We start from the raw sequence: 22,235 nt of genomic DNA, 5'->3' as shown, positions 1-22,235 counted from the left end.
ACCTATTGCATCTTCAAGAAGGTTCATTACCTGCCCCCCCTCTAAACCCAAACTTTCTTCTAGTATATAACATATTTTAGTGGTACCACCCAAAGTTTGATTTAACATTCTCTGAACAGTTGCCTATTTAACTGAATTTTATTTTTTATATTTATTTGTCGTTTATGAATAAGGATTTTATTTGTAAATTTATGAATTCGATATATTCCACCATATTTTTTAAATGTCCACTTTTCCATGCTTGCACGGGTCAGACAGAGTTTGTTGAGGTAGATTTTCTATGGCCGGATGCCCTTCCTGGCACCAACCTTCACTTGTTTCTTTGCTAGGTAATATTTCACCAGGGCCTGATATGTTTCCACAAAAGATTCAAAATAAACAACAGTATGCTCTTTTATAATTATCACCCAGTGTCAAGACAAGGACTCCCAGGCATACATACACACATACCCAAACTTATACACACACACACACACACACACACACACACACACACACACACACACACACTTTCTTTATATATATATATATAGTGTACTGTTCTATTGTTGGTAGGATCAACAAAAAAAGTATTCCATCCAGTGAGGGATAAATATCATTTAATATACACAGGATTTAAATGTGAGCTACTATAAATTTCATACCTCTGATAGTACACTATGCCGACAAGCCTGAATGGTTGCCTGATAAGATATATCATACTATACAATCTCATCTGACTATTGTATTATCAAAGGCATGAAACTTATTGTAGCTTGCAAATAAATCCTGTATATATATTTATGAAGCCTCTTGTATGTTACAGTATATATATAAATATAAATATTTAAATATTTTAAAAATTAAGGATGAAAAATGAGATAGATTCGACAATTCAAAAAACATTACAGTATAAGCCGAGCCAAAAGGAGTAATTAATAATATATTTAATGCATCTCTCATTAAAAAGTTCAATACCGAAGCAATACTGAAAATAGTCAATATCAAAACAATACTAAAAATTTCAAAATATTAAAAATATAATATACATATATGTGCGACAAATTATGTAAATCTATAAAAGTATATGAGAAATATATATATATATACATATTAAAAGGTATAGTCATACTTACTAATAAATATTGATTTAACAGTGTTAAAGATTATAAGGTGTCCACAGTATAGTGTATAAAATAACAAAATGTCCAGGGTATAGTGTATAAAGAAACAATCCATAGATTAAACGTTATATATATATATTAAATACAGAAGTCTTCATTTAGTTTCCAATCTACTAAATCTAAATTAAAACTCCGCTCTCACTAAACTGGGTGTGATATGAAACTAAGTCAAAAAATATACTTAGTATTCTAATAGATAGCTATATGATATTTTAAAAAATCAAGCTTAAAGTTTAAATATCATTGTAATGATATTATGTATGTATTTCATGGTATATTTGGTATTACATTTTTTATCTAAATTATTTTTGTTTTGTTTTAATATTCTTCAGTGATCTGATTATTATATAAGCTATCAATTAATCTAACTGCTGATATTTCCAAATGCTCCCTTTTTAATTTTATGTATGTATGTATGTATGTATGTATGTATGTATGTATATATATATATATAATATATATATATATATATATATATATATATATGTATATACACATATATGTATGTATATATATATGTATGTATATGTGTGTATTTGTGTTTGAATATATGTGTGGGTGGGTGTATACATAATATCTAAAAATCTCATCTTATTTTCAATCTGAGAAAAAAAAACAACGGAGAACAATTTTTTTTTTTGACGAACATAGGTGACCCTTAACGGTTTTTCTTTTTGTAAACAACAAAATCAACATTTTTTTGTTTAAAAAATGTATTGGCAGACCCTTTTTTTTTTCCTCTCTCTTTTATTTCTCATTCTCTCCTCCATCCTTCATTTCTCCCCCACACCCTTGCCTCTTAAATCTACCTTCTTGCCCTCTCTCTCTCTCTCTCTTTTTGAACTCTTTTTTTTATTTGTTTTGTTTTGTTTCTTTACTGATTGAATTACTCTTAAAAGACAAGAAGAGGAAAACACATTTTTGAGTGTACATATTATCTGAAGAAACTGGACTGTATGTTACCAAAAAAAGGTCACAGGCAGTGCTGCTGCCACTGCTGCTGTTGCTGCTGTTGTTGCTGCTGCTGGTGTTTTGTTAATTAATTTATCTCTATCTATACATGTAAGTATATATATATATATATATATATATATATATATATATATATATATATATATACATACACATATGTGTGTATATGCATGTATATATATATATATATATATTATATATATATATACACTATATACATATATACTATATACATATATACACATGTGTGTATATATAAATACGTACATACACTATATACATGTATATTTATATATATGCATGCAATATATATATATGTATATACATATGCATATGTGAATATGTACATGTCTATATGTGTATGTATATGTACATGTATATATATATATGTATGTGTGTGTATACATACATACATTATATATATATATATATATATATATATATATATATATATATATAAAATATATACATACACACACGTTTTTTTTTTTCTTTTGGTGGTGTTGTTACCAACTTGCAAAGACCAATTAGGTATTGCACATCATTGCTGTAATGTCATGCTTAACGAGTTAAACTAAGTAACTGTCTCAACCAATGAGATGACAAGGATTGAAGAATTCAATCACAATTTAGCTGTGATAACAACTTGAGAGTAAAAATCTTTATTTTTATGAGTTTTCTTTTTTCATGCAGGAGTCTTACGATTTAAAACATTTTCTTAAACGTGGTGGTAACATGGATGTTGTACAAAAAAAAAAAAAAAAAACTTGGTCAGCTTTAATTAACGATCTTGATTGGGAACACATTTCTCTGTTTTTTTTTCTTTTGTTTTTATGTACTTATGTTATCTTTTGGTTCATATTATTTTCATATTATTCTGTTTCATATTATATTAGTTCTTTTTTTTTTTGTGTGTGTGTGTTTGTATAAACTTTTGCAAGGAAAACATTTCCTGTGACTTTGAAGTTCTGGCCTGTTCATTGGTCAGTAGACGGTCTGATAAAGGTGAGCAAGCTGAGACTTCGAAGTCACTCTTAACCTTTGCCTTATAAAAGTAAATATATATCTACTCTCTACTTAAAAGTATTACACAATTCTTCAGCTATGTTAAGTCATATATATAAAACTACATATATAGAACTATACATATTTATATATAGAACAAATAGTGATTGATTATCAATCTAGGTTAAATATTTCATAATCTCTCTGTTGGCTCACCAGGCTAACAATATTACTTAGATTAGTGAAAAACTCCAGGTAATCTTTTGTTTGGGTTCAGGGTTATGGTTCATCACAATTCTATATTGTAAATCCATGGATGCGCTCAGACAAACTGGTTTTCACACAGAATGAAATAAGAAATAAGTTAAATTAATGGTCATTTCATATTTTTCCTTTATATTTAATGACCACTATTTTTTAAAAACTTGTTTCTTATATATATATATATATATAGGTTTACTGTGTCTGTGATGTATGTGTGTCTGTCTATGTGTATGTATGATTATTCCAGTTTTAGCTATTTTGATTCTCTCTACAAAGGGCATAGCTGTTAAGGAAGAAAGAAAGCTTCACCAGTGGAGATTTCATAGCAAGAACAATTGACTATATGTGTACTTATACCTCTGTGTATACACATACAGTGAAGGTGTGTGGTTTAGCGGCTATGATATTCAGCTCATTGCTGTGATGTCGTTAGTTCGAATCCCGACTGCGCGTTGTGTCTCTGAGCAAGACACTTTATTTCACGTTGCTTCAATCCACTCACTTGACAAAAATGTGTTGTAGCTCTTATTCAAAGGCCCAGCTTTGTCACATTCTGTATCATGCTGGATTCCCCTGAGAATTATGTTAAGAGTGTCCATGTCTGTGGAATGCTCAGCCACTTGCACATTCATTTCACAAACAGGCTGTTCTGTTGATTGAATCAATTGGAATACTCGTCATAACCGACGGAGTGCTGGGCCATAGGCATATAAACCTATATGGGCATGTGTATTGATATATAATTACATACTACATGATAGATATTTAATACTGACTTTCTATATATGAATCATGCTTCTTTTATACCAACAGATCTGAACTCTATTTAACCATTCTAACAATCAGTATGCATTAAGCAGAAATGCTATTAACTGTGAACATTTTTAATTAATTACAAAGAAGCATGAGAATTATGCAAAATTAGTCAAAATTTATCTTACGTGTAGTGTTTGTGATGAATTTGTGTGTGCATATGTATAGAGAAGGATTCTGTATGCCTCTTTGAACAAACTATATATATATATATATACATATATGTGTGTGTGTGTGTGTGTGTGTGTGTATGATATGTATGAAATTGTCATTTTTCTTGTAGTAATATAGAAAATGGAAAAATTTATGTTTTTGACTTAAAGATTTTAGCTTTGATTTACATATTCTTTCTATTCTCTTTTATTGAGCTCACATGCACACACACATACACATACCTATATGTGTGTTAGTGTACATATATATATATATATATATATATATATATATATATATATGAATGCATATATGTCTAGATCAGAATATATTTCACTCAAGTGTGTGTGCATATGTATGTTATTTTCAAAGAAAATTCTCAAATGTCTCTTAAAAGTGAGGCAAAACTTTTGACAATCTCTTCTTGATTAAAATAATACCATTTCTTTTATTGATTTCCTGAATGATTCTACAAATCTTAAAATTCCTCCAAACTCTAATTAAATAATAGCGGACAAATGTGATTATGGCCTTCCAGTCTTGTAAAGCAACAGGTGAAATAGCCAGAAACTTGCCCCATTTTTAAACAGAAACAACACAAACTGAATCACTTAGCAAACGCTACTAATACTATTATTACTACTGCTACAAATAATACCGATAATAATAATTATAAACATCGTCATAAGTGATTTAATCACCAAAGCAATATCACAATCAGTTTTTCTGTAAAATTTGGATGAAATTCAATTTTTCTGCATTTGCCGGTGTCACTTGCGAAATCTTGAATAGTTGTTATTGTGTCACTTGTTGGTAAGATTCTGGTCGGCCAAAATATATTTTCGCAATATTCAACAGAAGTTTTAAATTCTATTTTCTAACGGCAAGCTTTTAAGCTATTATTTATTTGTTCTCTTGCCCATTCTATCCGCCATATATTTTACGTACATACTTACATAAACACACACACACACATCATCAAATAGAGATGTATATGTAAATTATACTGTGTGCCATTGGTAAACTAGAGATTTAACGTTAACTGTTCAATTATTATTATTATTATTATTATTATTATTATTTTTGGTTCTTTTTCTTTCATTCTTGTGAAGTTTAAAATTCATGTTTTCCATTTTCTATTAATTACTTAAGTCGAAGAATATAGTTGTGTATCTGATGAGATAAATGTCTGCATAGAGTTAAACATTTAGTAGTAGTAGTAGTAGTAGTAGTAAATATCTTAACAGTAATTAGGATAATTATAATGATTATATATATGTACATGCATACAAGCTCACACATACACACACACATATATATATATACATATGTGTGTGTGTGTGGGTATTATATTATTCATGTATGTATGCATATGTATATATAATACACACATTTATGTATTTTTCGCTCTCCCTCCCTCTCTGTAGATCTATCTGTCTGTCTCTATCTATCTATCTATATCTATCTATCTATCTATCTATCTATCTATATCTATATCTATGTGTATAGATATATATGATATATATGTATCTGTGTGTGTTTACACATAAATGCATATACATATTAGTTTAAAGAATATTTACCAACATCTATCAAAATTCCGTTTTAGTTTTTGCATTGTAAATTTATTTACAAAGTGTAATTATTTAAAAGAACAAAAGTAAAAAATATAGGGATATGTGTTCTCTTGAAGAATAATAGATTTCTTTTTCTTAAGCGACACTGACCAGTAATGGGGAAAAACAAGGATGGACTGGAAGAAACAACCTCATTTACATGTTAACGACCAAGTAAACCAATTAACGATTAATTACTATTTCTGTTATATTTCTGGGCATTCGACACATGTGTGGGTAACTTAACTTATCAGATCTATTAAGGTTGTGTTCTGTCATAATTCCAGACTAAACACACTACTTTATCTTGAATTTGTCAGCCCATCAGATATATTCTTTTGTAGATCGCAATATTAAAAAGAACAAAAAAGAAAAATTTTTTTTTTCTTTCTGAATGTATGTTATGAAACTGTTTCAATCTTTTGTTTCATGAAATATTTGGTTTCTGGTGTTAATATAAGACTTTCCTTCCAAAAATTCTAGTCCCTCCTTCTTTCTTCTTCACTCCTTCCTGCCTTTTTTTTTTTTTTTTTCTGTAACAACATCCTTGTTAAAAAAGGGTTTTCAATGGCCTATAACATCAGCGCCTAATTTAATTAGCTTATTCGATTCAAACGAATATTAATTCCGTTGACGTTTTATAAATGAGGCCAAATTTGGGTTGAAAAATTGAATGAAACAAAACAAAAAACATACAAACAACAAAACTAAAAACAAAACATGCGAACAACCAGAAAAATTTGTAAAAACTTAAACAACAAACAAAACAAATTAAACCAAAATAATAAAAAAAAAATTGTAACAACCAGTAAAAACGAAAAGAACCAAAAAAAAAAAGAAAAAACTATATATCTATCTATAATATATTAACATCTGGATTTTAAAAATTAAACAATAACAACGTAAATATGAAATTGTTAAGATCAGAAACTACCGGTAAAGTGTAAAATCATTGTAAATAAATGCTGGAGTTGAATATATTTTTGTATGAAGATTTGCCAAGATCTACATCAAGTACTGCCTCCCTCTCCCCAACTGCTCCTCCTCCTCCTTCTCCTCCTTTGGGTTGGCAGTCGAGTATGAGATGACGAGATGCTATTTACAGACCAAAAAACCTTCTCTCCTTTTGTGGAAGGTTTCATGTTGAAGATGAAGATGATAATGATGATGATGAGGATGATGATGATGATGATAATGATGATCATGATGATATTGGATTTTAAAAACAAAAAAGGAAAGTTTATATAAAATGTATCTGTCTATATATATACATATATATATATATATAATATACACGTGCATATATATATCTTGCACATAATGTCACTGATGGTTAAAGCAAAAAAAAAAAAAAAACTATTAACAAAAAAGGTGAAATCAATTTTTTTTTTTTTCTTACACCAAGTAACTAACTAACCATGAAAGTATTTATTGTTACCAACTGGTATTGGCGTTTTTCATTCCAGGGAGAATTCCCAGCTCACCCTCTCTCTTATGCCATGAAGTCAGACAAAATGACCATCAGTGACAAGAATCAATAACAAGACTGTCACATCATGCAGTTCTACCGTTGCATTTCTTTTTTTTTTTTCACAAAACTATTCCCCTCCTCCACCATCACCACCACCTGGGAATCTGCTCGGTGGGAAAGAAAGAAAAAAAATATCTGTGATAATATTACCAAAATCTTAAATGTTGTTGTAATTTAAAGATTCTAGCTGCACAGCTTCTCTTTCATTAGGAATTAGCTATTTTCAAACTTGTCCTATTTTTTTTTATGTCTTCGTCTATAAAAGAAAGTTACTTTAACCATGTATGTTTGTGTGTATATGCATGCATGTGTGTATTTGTGTCTATGTATATATATATATATATATATATATATATATGTATGTATATGTATGTATACATCTTCTTGACTTACAACCTATGCGGCTTACGACAATCCGCACTTGTGACCACAAAAAGTAAGGAAATAATAAAATAAACAGAATCAATTTTTCAGACGTTGGGCAGCTGCACGTACAATAACTGGCAGCATCTGGTAATGCAGGCCTCTTTCAGACCCAGGCCTCCACTACATGCCACACTCTATCACTCAATCGCTTTCAATCATCTGTTGCGTTTGAATGGAAATAGTGTTGAAAAATATAAATCCAACATATGACCAGATCGATTTAAGACCTGTCAGTTGTAAGTTGGGTAGAAGGTGTTTATACATACATACATACATACATACATACATATATATATATATATATATTATATATATATGTGTGCATGCATGCACACACATACATGCATGTGAGCACACTTCAAAGTGAATCTAAAGTCCGAACAAAATCTTATTCCTACTAACAAATATGAACAGCATTCCATTTTTCACAGAAATTTTAATGTTCTGATTGGAAAAAAAAACACAAAAAAGAAAAAAATTAAGAACATGTTTTTTGTTGTGTTTTTTCATATTTTAAAAATTATTTTTGAAAGAAAAATGTTTTCTTCAAAATGGTAACGGTTCCTTAATTTTTTTAAAGAAATCCCGTCTATATCCTTTTTTGTCGCCCTTCGGTTCCCCTTTATTTATCCCCTTACTTTTAATAAAAGAAAAAAAAACGTATGTATACATTGCAGAATTTTGTTTTTACAAATATATATTTATATACTGAGTTTCTCTGTATGAGTACTAATTGACGTCAGTAATATTAAGAATTTGGTTAGGAAATGACCCTTGTGGTTCTTGGAAAATAAGGTAGTGCAAGGCTAAATCCTTATTTTGAGTTTGCTGCAGATTTTGCTATCAATCTGTAATACGTACAGATCAATACCTGACATGCATGTGGTGGCAATTTAATCAGCTATTCACACAGTTATACTTCTTGTATTACACTACTTAGTTCTCTTGGAGAATAGAAGTGTTACTATCTTTTTTTATTTTAAGGTTGACAATAGTTAATGCTAAAAACAATTTCTTTATGATTTTTTTCATGCCAGTATGTTTCTATAATAGGGATCAACTGCATGAAACTATGAAAATCCTTTCCAATATTAAATTACTCCACAGGAAAATAAATTGAAATTATTTATGTATATATATATATATATATATATATATAAATGTTGCTTACCATCTGTGGTGGTGATAAGATTTATCTCCCTTGTATTTTTTTTTTTATTCTTCAGCTATTCAAAAATTTGAGGAATAGTTGTGTTCGTCTTGTGGAGTAACATATGTTATGTGATACAAAACTTATAATTTTTCCCTCCAAATCATTGTTCAAAATGGACACTTTTAAGCGTTTTGTCTGGTAACGTTTTACTTCAGGGAGCCAGGAGAGTTCCTCAAACTCTCATCAGCGTTCAGGTTCGTGTGGTTGAATATCTCTCTATCATATTTACTTCTCTTGTTTACTTGTGCAGAAGACACCCTAAGTTGTAATTATATCTATCTGTGTAGTCTTCTGGGATGACAGCAAAATACCATTCCTATCAAATTTTATTTTACAAATGCTGTTCCTATCACAGGTGTGTGTAGCTATTGTATAGCATGAGCCATCGTTACATATCATATGACACATCTGAATAACCACATCGGTTACCTAACGCCAGGTACATTACATTATTATTGTGGCCATTTAACTAAATCCCTACTATAAACCATTAAAAGTAAAAGTTATTTCAGGGGTCAATTAAAGTGAAATTACACATTTATTGCGGAATTTGCTTTTCTTATACTTTTCCCAAAACATGTCCAACAAAACTGTTACCATTTTGAAGAGTTACTAAATTCATACCTATTTTTGGAGAACCAACTTTATCAATTTCTTCCACTGAGTAACCTAATTTATCCGTATATTAATTTAGCTATATGTAATATATATATGTGTGTGTGTGTGTGTTAACCAAATGTCTGTTGTTTACTTGTCTATGTTTTGAGTTGCTAATTCTTTTCGATTATTTTTATTTTCATATATATGTGTCTGTGTGTATGTATGTGTGTATATATATATGTATATATATATATGTTATATATATATGTTATATATATATGTATGTATTATAGATGCATGCATAACCAAGTGGCTAAGAAGAGTTCACTTTGCAATCATGGGAATTCTGAGACAATTCCACTTCAAGCTTCTTTGACCCTATGTCTGCAGAGTACTCAAGCATTTCAGTTGATTAAACAGCTGAGATGACCACTGTTAAAAACTAACAAAAACCCACACATCCACACATACATATATATTTATATACACACATACATACAAACACACTGACACAGATGTAAACATTTTTTTTTGTTTTCTGTCTTGTTTAAAAAAAAAAGAAGCATTTTTTTTTTCCATTGAAAGAGAAGCTGCTATATCGACTGGCAGTAGAAATGATGTGATATATATATATAAACATTTTTAAAACAAATAATGAACTTGAATACTACTTTAAATTCTGCTTTGTTCATCGTATTATGGGTGCTAGTCTTTAAATCTGACTGAATTAAATACACTACAATAAGAGGCAGTTCCAAAAGATCTTTAGTTTGTTTTTGTGTCTTTCTTCCCTCCTTTCATATATGTATGTATATATATGTGTGTGTATGTGTGTATATATATATGTATATATATACACATGTGTGTATGTGTGTGTATATATACATATATATATATGTATATATTTATATATATATATATATATACATGTGTGTGCATGTATATATGTGTGAGTGTTTGTGTATATACATACAATATGTATAATTAGGAATGAACAAGCCTCCAATCTCGTGTTCATTCATTGCCTCTTATTGTTTTGGTGTTTAGTCCCTTATCGTAACCTTTTATTATCAATTTATTTCTCCTCCCCCTTGCTCCCTAGCTGCTGTGAAACGACAGGGCAGCTTTAAGAGGGTTAAAAATTGCAAAGCAGGCAGCCACCAAAAAACTGCATCCAGCCATCTCTACATCATTGTTCGGGAGTATTGTGAAAAGTCAAAAATAAAGTGTTGTTGAGGAATTCCGAGGGAAGATAAACTGTGACCAGCATGTGAGATAGATAGATAGAGAGAGCGAGCGAGAGAGAAAGAGTGAGAGAGAGAGAAAGAAAGCGAGAGAGATTGATCAAAAAAAGCAAGCAAGTGAAATCAAGGGTGACACCTGAAAATAGATTATTGGTTTACTCGATAGTATTAACCACTCCTACTATTAATCTGTGTTGAGCGCTTTTAATAAGAAGCCAAATGGCCATTTGTCGAAGAGTTTCCAACTTGTTGCACAAGAGACTAAATGCCAACTGTATAGTTTTTAAAACTCTAACAGCTAAAATTATATTTTTTTCATACTTTTAATATTTTTTTTCTATCCCTGCCCCTCTTCTTTTTTTTTTTTAAATCAAATTGTCTTCCTGTGTTTGGTCCTTTTTTTAAAATTTTCTTTGCCAGATTTTTGTATTTTTTTTTTTTTTCAAATATAAAAATGTTTTTCTTGATATGGTGTGACTCTTAAAGGATAGATATTCACAAATTGCTTTGCATGTTAATGTGATGGCTGGTAATTTTGTTGTTGCTGTTGTTATTATTATTACTATTAATTATTATTATAATTATTATTATTATTATTATTATTAGGTTGTGTAAATGTCCAAGACCAAAACATACCGTACTAAATGCATTTTTGTATTTAGTTTAGCTTCTTCCAACTTGAAAAAAAAAGGAAAAAAATTGCTGAAGTAAACTTAAATCATTTCTTGTCTATGAGAAAATTTTTGCCTTTTCACACATTCAAAGGTCACTAAAATATATACCAGTAATACACACGGATTAATTCAACTGATTATATCTACCTCTCTGCTCCTTCACAAATTTGCACTTTATTCAGGTGCGCAAGTAAAAATATTTTTATTATTAAGAACTAGTCAAGGCAGTGAGATGGCAGAAGTGTTAGGACACTGGAGTAAATGCTTAGTAGCATTTCTTCCAGTTTTCCATTCTGAGTTCAAATGACACCGGGGTCGACTTTGCCTTTCATCCTTTCAGAGGTCAATAAAACAAGTACCAGTTGAGCATTGGGGTCAGTGTAAATGACTGGTAGCCCCCTACAAATTTTTTAGGCTTTGCGCCTGTAATAGAAATAATTATTAAGAATTATTGGAGCCCTTTCAGCAAGCCCAGCACCATCTTTTATTCATGTCTTGATGTTGGGGACTGTCCATGAAATATGTAACAGTAATAATTAGGGGTTAAAATTCTTCTCTGCAAATGCTGTGTATGTGCAGTAAAAAAAAATATATTTTTAATGTTTCAACTTCACATTCTGAGTTCAAATACCACCAAGGTTGACTTTACCTTTCATGGTTGATAAAATAAGAACCAGTCAAGTACTGGGGCCGATGGAATCGACTAGTCCCCTCTCCACAAATTTCAGGACTTGTGCCTTTAATAGAAAGGATTATTATTATTATTATTTAGTGTAATTGATAATTTTAATCTACTTTGTTCACTCACAATTGAGATATGTGTGTGTGTATATGTATATATATATATATATATATATATATATATATATGCATGCGTATTAGTGTGGATGTATATATGTATATATATACATACCTTCCTGTGTCTGTGTTTCTAAATATGTGAATATCTAATCTTAAGTCACCAACTAAACAACCTATACTCCACTGTACATCCCTTTCTCTTTATAAATATTTTTGTTCTACAAGTATTCCCCCTCTTCCAAACCCTACCCAAAATCTCCTAAACAAACATGAAATATGTACAAAAAAACAAAAACAAAAAAAAGGCTTTGTGCATCCCTTGTAATGCATTTCTGTAAAAAATATCTGAGTGACATGATGTTGGGTAAGTGAAACTTAAAGCTTACTATTCTCCCATAATACCTTTCATATCTTCTTTCTTTAGCCATTTTTTTTTTTCTTTTAAAATTTGTTTTTCGATGACATAAATTGTTACCCATCTTAATGGGTTGTGGGTCTGGTGCTAGATCTGGCCACACTCACTCTTTTTTTAAAAATTACCTTTTTAAATCACTTTTGAAAAAGAAATTCTTTTTTTTTTTTAACAAATTAATAGTTTTTCTTTTCCATTATGTTTGAAAAAATTTTTTTTTTTTTTGTTTTTAAATTTACAATTTCGAAATGTAAAAATGGCCTTTTAAAATGTAAGAAGTAAATATTTGTTTATTGTTGTAGGCAAGATTTATAATCTTTATGTTCTAGAATCAGATCTCGCCGAACTTTAATCTGGGGATTGATAAAATAAAGCAGCTGTCAAAAACTGGGGTTGATACTATTAACTTACCCACTCCTTTCAGAAATTGCTCACCTTGTGCCTAATTTACTAACAACTTTAATTATTCTTATTATTATTACACTACCCCTGAAATTTCTGGCCTTGTGCCAAAATTTGAAATTATAATTTTTTAATTATTATCGTTATTATTAAGGTGGTGAGCTGGCAGAATCGTTAGCATGCTGGGCCGAATGCTTAGTGGCATTTCGTCTGTCATTACATTCTGAGTTCTAATTGCGCCGAGGTCGACTTTGCCTGTCTTTACGTTCTGAGTTTGAAATCTGCTCAGGTTGACTTTGCCGTTCATCGTTTCGGGGTCGATAAAATAAGTACCAGTTGAACACTGGGGTCGATGTAATCGATTCATCCCTACCTCCCCCAAGCTGCCCTTGTGGCAAAAATTTGAAATTATTATTATTATTATTATTGAGGCATTGACCTGGCAGAATCATAAGCATGAGGGACAAAAATTGCTTAGCGGGATTTCTGTCTTTACGTTCTGAATTTGAAATCTGCTCAGGTTGACTTTGCCTTTCATCGTTTCGGGGTCGAAGAAATAGGTACCAGTTGAGCATTGGGGTTGATGTAATTGACTAGCCCCTCCCCATAAGATTTCAGAATTATTATTATAGTGGTGAGCTAGTAGAATCATTAAAGTGTTGCACAACATATTTTGGGTTATTTTTTTCCAATGCTCTTCATTCTGAGTTCAATTCCTGCTGGGCACCAACTTTGCCTTTCGTCTCTTCAGGGCCAATAAGATAAAGTACCTGTCAAATACTAGGATCGATATTATTGACTAGTTCCTCCCCAACCACTCAAAATTGCTGGCCTTATACCTAATTTAGAAGCAATTATTTTTAATTATGGGAGCTATTTTCACTTACCCAACTGATGTTTCTTGGTAACTATATGAATGTTGCAATCTGTTCGTCTTTTATAAATCTGTAGCCTTGTATCGTATCTGTGTAATGGTTCCTTGTCAAATGTATTATTATTATTATTATTATTATTATTATTATTATTATTAATGTTATTCTTATATAAGGCAGTGAGCTAACAGAATCATTTGAGCATCAGACAAAATACTCAGCAGTATTTTGTCTGGCTCTTTTATGTTCTGAGTTCAGGGTCTATAAAATAAAGTACCAGTTAAGTACTGGGGTTCAGTGTAAACGACTGTCTCCTTCCCCCCTAAAATTGCTGGCCTTGTGCCGAAATTTAAAATCATCATTGTTACTGTTGTTGTAGTGGGAGTCCTGATGTGTCAGTAAGTTCTCGGCAAATGAAGTGTACAGTACGGTATTTGATTCTACTGCTGTTAACGGGGAAAGGCATTATTGTCACACCTTCTGCTTTCTCTTCTTCAAAATATATGTAGGGCATCAGGCTGATGCCCCAAATTATTTATGCGGCAGGGAAAAAACAAAAGTCATCTGTGGTGGTGAGCATTTGGTGAACCGAGTGAGTCTTCAAACCGTTTAGGAAAGGCATGAATGCTGCAATCTCACATTTCCTTTCTATAAAGCTGAAGTTTCTTGTCTTAATGTTATTAGTATTATTGTTATTATTAGGGTGGTGGGTTGACAAAAATCATTGGAGCACTATTTGTTCCAACTCGTTTAAACATCCTGAGTTCATGTCCTGCCGAGGATGAATTTTGCTTTTCATCCTTCTGGTGTCATTTAGATAAAGCAGTAGACAAGCACCGAGATCAAAATAGTCAGCCGTTCCTCCCCAATCCTCGCTGCTGAAAATTCTGGCCTCTGCCTGAATCAGAAACCATTGTTGTTATTCTAATTATTATTATTATGAAGGCGGCAAACTGGCGGAATCATTAGTGCATCAGGCAAAAAAACTTTGCAGCATTCATTAGTTCTGTGTTCAAATCTTGCCAAAGTAAAGTTTAGTTTTTATTCCCCTGAGGTTGATACAATAACGTGCCAGTCAAGTGTAGGGAGCAAAAATTGCTAGCCTTGTACCAAAATCAGAAACTATTGTTATTATTATTATTAACAAGGGTGGCGAGCTGGCATAGTCGTTAGCTTGCTGGGCAAAATGCTTAGCAGTATTTTGTTTGCTGCTATGTTCTGAGTTCAAATTCCACCAAGCTCAACTTTGCCTTTCAACCTTTGAGGGGTCGATAAATTGAGTACCATTTGTGTACTGGGAGTCGAACTAATCGACTTAATCTCTACCCCCAAATTTGAGGCTTTATGCCTCCACTAGAAAGGATTACCACTACTACTACTACTACTACTACTACTATACTACTACTACTGCTACTGCTACAAATGTGGCAAGCTGGGAGAAGCATTAGCATGCCAGGCAAAATGCATAGTGGCATTTCACCTGTCTTTAGGGTCCGAGTTCAAATTCTGCCATGGTCGACATTGCTTTTCATCCTTTTGGGAGTTGATAAAATAGGGGTACCAGTTGAGCACTGGGGGGGTTGATGTAATCAACTTATCCCCCCTCCCCACAAAAGTTGGCTGTCCTTGTGGCAAAATTTGAAACCATTATTATTATTATTATTATTATTATGAACTGTCGTATCCTAGTGACAAGCTTCGTAGTAGAGGTAAAAGTAAGCTCTCAGCAATAATGAGTTCATGAACTCATTTTCATTTCCCGGTTGAAGCTAAGTCACTTCTCTTACGCAACATTATGTCCCCTTTTTTGGAGAAAGGGCCTGGACTTCAGTCACACAATCTCACCCCTCCTCCTCCTCCCTGGTATATATAACTGTGTCTTTGTGTCTACAAAAAAATTTTAAAAATTAAAAAAAAAAAATATAGAAAAAGTTCAATGTTTTGTCAGCCATAAGTTTGTAATGCATGCTAATGTTATAACAAATATACACATATATATCTATGTACTTATATGTATATATACTTATGCATTTATATATATATCGGTATATATATATATATATATATATATATATATATATATGCATATGTGTACATATGCATATATATAGATATATGTACATATACATATATATTATATATGTGTATATATATATATATATATATATATATATATATATATATATATATATACATACACATATGTATATATATGCATATGTATATATATGCATATATATACACACATACATATGTATATATATGCATATGTATATATATGCATATATATATATACACATACATATGCATATATATATATATATATATATATATATATATATATATATATATATATATATATATATGCATATACATACGCATATATGCATATAATTTTTATTCTTGTTTGATTAATTTTTATTCCTCTGTCATTTTTTTTTCTTTGAATTTCTTTTGTATTTTCAAATTTGATTTTTTTTTTTTTCTTTTGTGGGATTTTGTTTTTGAAATGTCTGAAAAAGAAAAAGAAGAAAAAGGCAGTATTTATTTCAAAGTTGAGGAAGTCTGATTAAAAAATAAAATAAAATAAAATAATACAAATCAGTAACAACAAAAAACAAAAACAAAAGCAAAACAAATCTTACTCTTCCTTCACAATTTATATATTACATACATATAAATATATTTTTTTTGTTTTCATTCTTAAAATTTACTTCAAGTTTATTTACTTGTAAAGTATTTTGCATCATTTTTATCCGAAATTTCCACAGCTTCCATCCATAATACCTTGGCTGTGATGATTAGATTTGTTTGTTTTTGTTTGTTCTGTTTTTTTTTTTTTATTCGACAAACAAGAACGTTGGTAAAATTCTTTTTTACTGAAGAATTTACAAATAATAACTACAACAACAACAACAAATAAAGAAACAACCTGATAATTTTTGTGAAACAAAAACAAAACGAAGAGCAAAAACAAAAAAAATTTAATTTTTTTTTCTGTCTTTTTGTTCCATTTTATTTAAATCCCCCTTTTTTTGTCAAAGTACCAAGAAAACATTAAAAAAAAAGAGAAATTGAATTATTTTGTTTCTTTTTGTTGTTTATTTTTTATTTTAAGTTTTTTTTTTGTTTTTCAAAATTCTACATCTATACATGGGAAGTTGGTAGACTTTAATGCTTTTAGAGTTACAAACATGCTTAAAATATGGATGTACTCGTTTATATAGGCTTTAACATGAGTGTACTTTAACCTATCAGCCTAGATAATTATCTGTCTATCTACCTATCTACCTATCTATCTATCTATTATCTATCTATCCATCTATCTATCCATCTATCTATCCATCTATCTATCTATCTATCTATCTATCTATCTATCTATCTATCTATCTATCTATCTATCTATCTATCTATCCATCTATCTATTATCTATCTATCTATCTATCCATCTATATATCTATCTATCCATCTATCTATTATCTATCTATCCATCTATATATCTATCTATCCATCTATCTATCCATCTGTCTATCTATCTATCCATCTGTCTATCTATCTATCTGTGTATGTATGTATGTTTATATATATATGTATGTATATATATATATATATATATATATATATAGATAGATAGATAGATAGACGTATGTATATATTTCAAGTGATAGCTTGTCCAAAATTTCACTATAATTTTACACAAAGATTGTAGAGATGGCCAAGACAGTAGAATGCTTGATTAAAACACTTTACTGTATCACTTATGGTACTCAGATAAAAGTTCACTCTGCTAGTGTTAATTGTACAAGTTTTAGTAAGAGATTCATCAATTCAATTTGACTATTGTTATACCTCAACTTCCTGAAATTGACCCAGTGCCTAGGGCAAAGTAGTGAATATTAATTAAATATATTTGTGACTAGTTTTGAATCGTATGCTTAACCTAGGAGAGCTAAATGCAATTCTCAGTTCACGCGTGTTACACACATGTAAGCCATGCACACTGACACAAATGCACCCATGTACACTGTATCTGTTTAGCAAAGCCGTTGTTAAATACGGTAATGACTGATCAATGTAATAATGTTCAGTACTAGCTAGTCTATGTTTAACGATGTAATTAATTAATTAATTAGCTTTCAGATCATCAATTTATTCAATGCTGTTATATTTATGTTTAGTCTATTCGTATATTGACTTGTTTTTATTTTTGAATTTTTGTTAGACTATTTCTTAAATACCAGCATACTGAGCTGGCAGGAGAAGTGTGGGATTAAGTTTTGATTTTTCTTTGGTTTGTAGTAAAGAGGTAAAAACAGAGAAAGAAAAAAAAATTCTAGAAACTGAAACTTTAAAAACATTGCTTGTCCATTGTGAAATTTGAATACCAAAGAAGACTAATAACTTCCTATTATCGTTTCAATTCCTACAAATTCAGTTTTGCATTGGCTCTGAACAGAACAGTTTGTTTTGTAGTGGAGCTTGCTCTATAGTCCAGGAGAATAGCCCTTCTTCTCCAAGTGCTTTTAATATAACTGGCAGCTAAGTCTCTTTGGCTATGGAAACATGGTATGGATTATTATTACAATAACTTGCAAGACGACAAATTTCAAAGAACAAACTTTAAGAAAAGAAAAAAAAAGCGAACAAAAACCTTGGAAGAAATAAAGAAAACCTGAAAAAGAACAAAATAAAAATCCTAACCCCCTCCACAAATATTGAAAAAAAAAAAGCAAAAAACTCCCCAAAGATTGTTTCATGAACGTCTTCAGATTTCTTAGTGGTTAACTCTAAATTTATTTTGATTTAAGAAAATGTGTTTGTATTTTTGTGTATTTTTTAGAAGTAAAAGTAGTTTTTCTTTTTTTGTAGATAGTGACTTTGTTTAAGTTGTCCAACAAATCTAGATATTTCAGTTGTTGTTTATAGCAAAGCAATTCAATAGAATACTCTGGAAAAACAAAAGGTTAATAACATTAAAAGTAACAAAAAATAATTAAAAAAATATTTTTTTTTAATCTAAAAGTCATGGTTAAATTAAATTTTATGTATCATATATATATATATGTGTATGTATATATGCATGTATGTTTTGTATATATGTATATATATACATATTTATAATATATATATGTGCATGTGTATATGTATATATATATGTATGTATAGGTGTATGTATGTATATGTGTGTATGTATATGTGTGTGTGTGTATGTATGTCTAGATGTCTGTGTGTGTTGTTAAGCTAAGTGTATTCCTTTCACTGTGCCAGAGAACCTCTTGCACTGTGCACTATTGATAGATTTAAATAAAGCATAAAATCTCCAATACTATCTTTATATATATATGTATATATATAGATAAGTTTAAGAGACAGAATCACCCTCAAGCAAATCAATATTTAGTCCTATATGTACTTATCGTGGATAATGTCGTTCAATGGTGATTGAGCTGCTTCAGGGTGATTCTGTCTCTTAAACCTATCTATATATATATATGGATATAATACAGTGAGTAATTCATTTTAGTACTAAATCGAACTTCTCTCTCCTGTGGACTCAGAAATAAGTTCCCTAATTTTAATATATATATATGTACGCACACACATCCATATAAACTCTACAAGGAAACTGATGCCTGTGTTACATTGTTACATATCTAAAATGCATATTTTTTCTATCATAATACAAGCACAGCGATCTTAGAATATTTTGTAGAACTATTTGAAGTATGAAAGTTTAAATAATCTGAAAATGTTTTGAGCTTTGGCCAAGCCAGCTTGTGTTTTCTAGGCAAGCATCAACAATGTTACCAATGGTTTCATGTGGTAAGAGTTTCTACAATTTTCATGTGACCCTCTTAAAAATGCTGGTAATTGCCTTCATATTTAAGTGGATTGCTTGAAAATTGTGGAAATTCATTCTGCATGAAACCATTGTTAGTATTGTTTGTCTACAAATAAAGAACAGTTATTTATCAAATGCAGTGTGTTCAATATATAGTAAATATCTACACACACACACATATCTAGTTACACACACTTTGAATTTAATATGCTCAGTAGAGAGGTGAAGGTATATCTATTATTAAAAAATCCTACTCTAGTGTCACCCTTGGCTGATCATGACTTGGGTAGACATGTGTTCTGTATATATACATATATATATATATGTGTGTGTGTTTGTGTGTATATTTATGGAAAAATATAGCTTAACACCCTTGTTACCATACTTCTACTGATGTACATTGTTTTTATTTCCCTTAATTTTTAAAATAATGGATTTAGTAAAATAACTAATGTCTGATATTTGGAACATAAATTAACATGAAATTTTAAATTTTAATTTTAATTACTTTAAAACAGTTATGTGTCATAGAATTAGTGGTGGTCTCAGCTGGGTTGTTAATAAACTGGTTAATTTCAATGGTATGGTCAGTTTAGTAGATCACAAGCTATAAGGTTTAAAATTTTAGCCTTGCTACTTCTTTCTGTGTTAGTATGTGTAAGCCCACTACCCTCAGTAATTGATGTATATTAATCCTTACTAGCATCATCTATTTTGGTGTTTATAAATGAATTAATATGTCCAATTCTAGTTTCATGGTTGAAGAAAAGGCGTTGAAGGTGTAGAAACAAACAACATTTTCTCCAACAATATAAAAATGTACAAATGACAAAGCAAAAAAATAAATAAAAATAACCGTCTAACCAAAATATTTATGAATAAGAATTTTAGGATTATTTTTATTTTTATGCTTGTGAATGGTCATATTTTGTCTATTAAATACATACCTTAGATAGTAGGTCTTAAATAAGCTTAATTATTATTATTATTTTTATTATTTTAGTTTCTTTGTCAGGATGTGTGATGAAAGAGCTTTGACAAAGAAACTAAAATAATTATAATAATAATTTGTTTATTGGCCACAAGGGCTTACATAAAATTACATTAAAACACATAGTACATAAAAGACAAAAACAGGACGATACAACGGGTTTTACAATGTGTAAACAATATAATAACAATTGTAATTAAGCAATTTAAAACTCCCAATAGGGGAGGCGCATTAAGGACCTCATGAAAAACCTACAAAAGTCACAGGTGCCTGAACAACAAGGCAAGAGCCCTTCTTTTGTTTACAGGTGCACACTCAGCATTGGTCCTTTCACACTGGCCATTCTTCCGACATTCACTCACTTTTCAACATTAATGTTTGTTCCTTCTTGAGTCACGCTGGGCTCATAGGGCCGGTTTCTCGGTTTCCTTGGCATATAGGTTCCCCACCTGGACAGGACATCGGTCCGTCACAGGTGAGCTGCAAGATGCAGGAGGAAAGAGTGAGAGAAAGTTGTGGTGAAAGAGTCAGCAGAAGTTCGCCATTACCTTCTGCTGGAGCTACATGAAGCTTAGGTGTTTTGCTCATAAACACACACATCACCCTGTCTGAGATTCGAACCCACGATCCCTCGACCGCAAGTTGGCTGCTCTAACCACTAGGCCATGAGCCTCCACTTCAACAATAATAATAATAATAAAGCTGAAGTGAAGACTATATAGTGCATGGGTTTTGGCAAAATATAGCCATGCCCAAGTATAACTGAACAAACGATTTCACATCAGGAATCTTGCAAAATAAAATACATCATCATCATTGTTTAATGTCTGTTTTCCATGCTAGCATGGGTTGGACGATTTGACTGAGGGCTGGTGAACCAGTTGGCTGCACCAGGCTCCAATCTTGATCTGGCAGAGTTTCTACAGCTGGATGCCCTTTCTAAAGCCAACCACTCCAAGAGTGTAGTGGGTGCTTTTACGTGCCACCGGCATGGGCAATACAGAAGACGTAATTTTAGGTCTATCTATAGAAATCAAGAATATATAGTTTATAGAGATTAAGAGGTTAATGGATTAATAATATTTAACAGTTGTTTCAAGATTAAAGTTTTATGTGATATTATTTAGTTTTACAGGCAAATACTAGGGTTAATATAATTGATTGATCTCCATCTCCGTTCAAAATTGCAAGCCTTGTTCCGAAGATTGAAAATATAATTTAGCGTTGCAATGAATGATGTA

General features: G+C 30.7%; 1 long non-coding RNA gene across 1 annotated transcript; it reads right to left on the bottom strand.

Annotated features, from left to right (window-relative positions):
- Nucleotides 1-469: 469 nt before the first annotated feature.
- LOC118765652 lies at nt 470-20,290 on the bottom strand. Its single transcript, XR_005001517.1, has 3 exons — nt 20,181-20,290; nt 14,470-14,472; nt 470-509 (listed from the first exon to the last, which is right to left on the bottom strand). It is a non-coding gene; the product is annotated as an uncharacterized LOC118765652 (long non-coding RNA).
- Between the last annotated feature and the right edge of the window lie 1,945 nt (nt 20,291-22,235).

This window comes from Octopus sinensis, linkage group LG12 (assembly GCF_006345805.1).
Source record: "Octopus sinensis linkage group LG12, ASM634580v1, whole genome shotgun sequence".
Taxonomy (NCBI): Eukaryota; Metazoa; Mollusca; class Cephalopoda; order Octopoda; family Octopodidae; genus Octopus; species Octopus sinensis.
The sequence above is the reverse complement of the archived record's forward strand: the minus strand, read 5'-3'. Positions and strand labels throughout refer to the sequence as shown.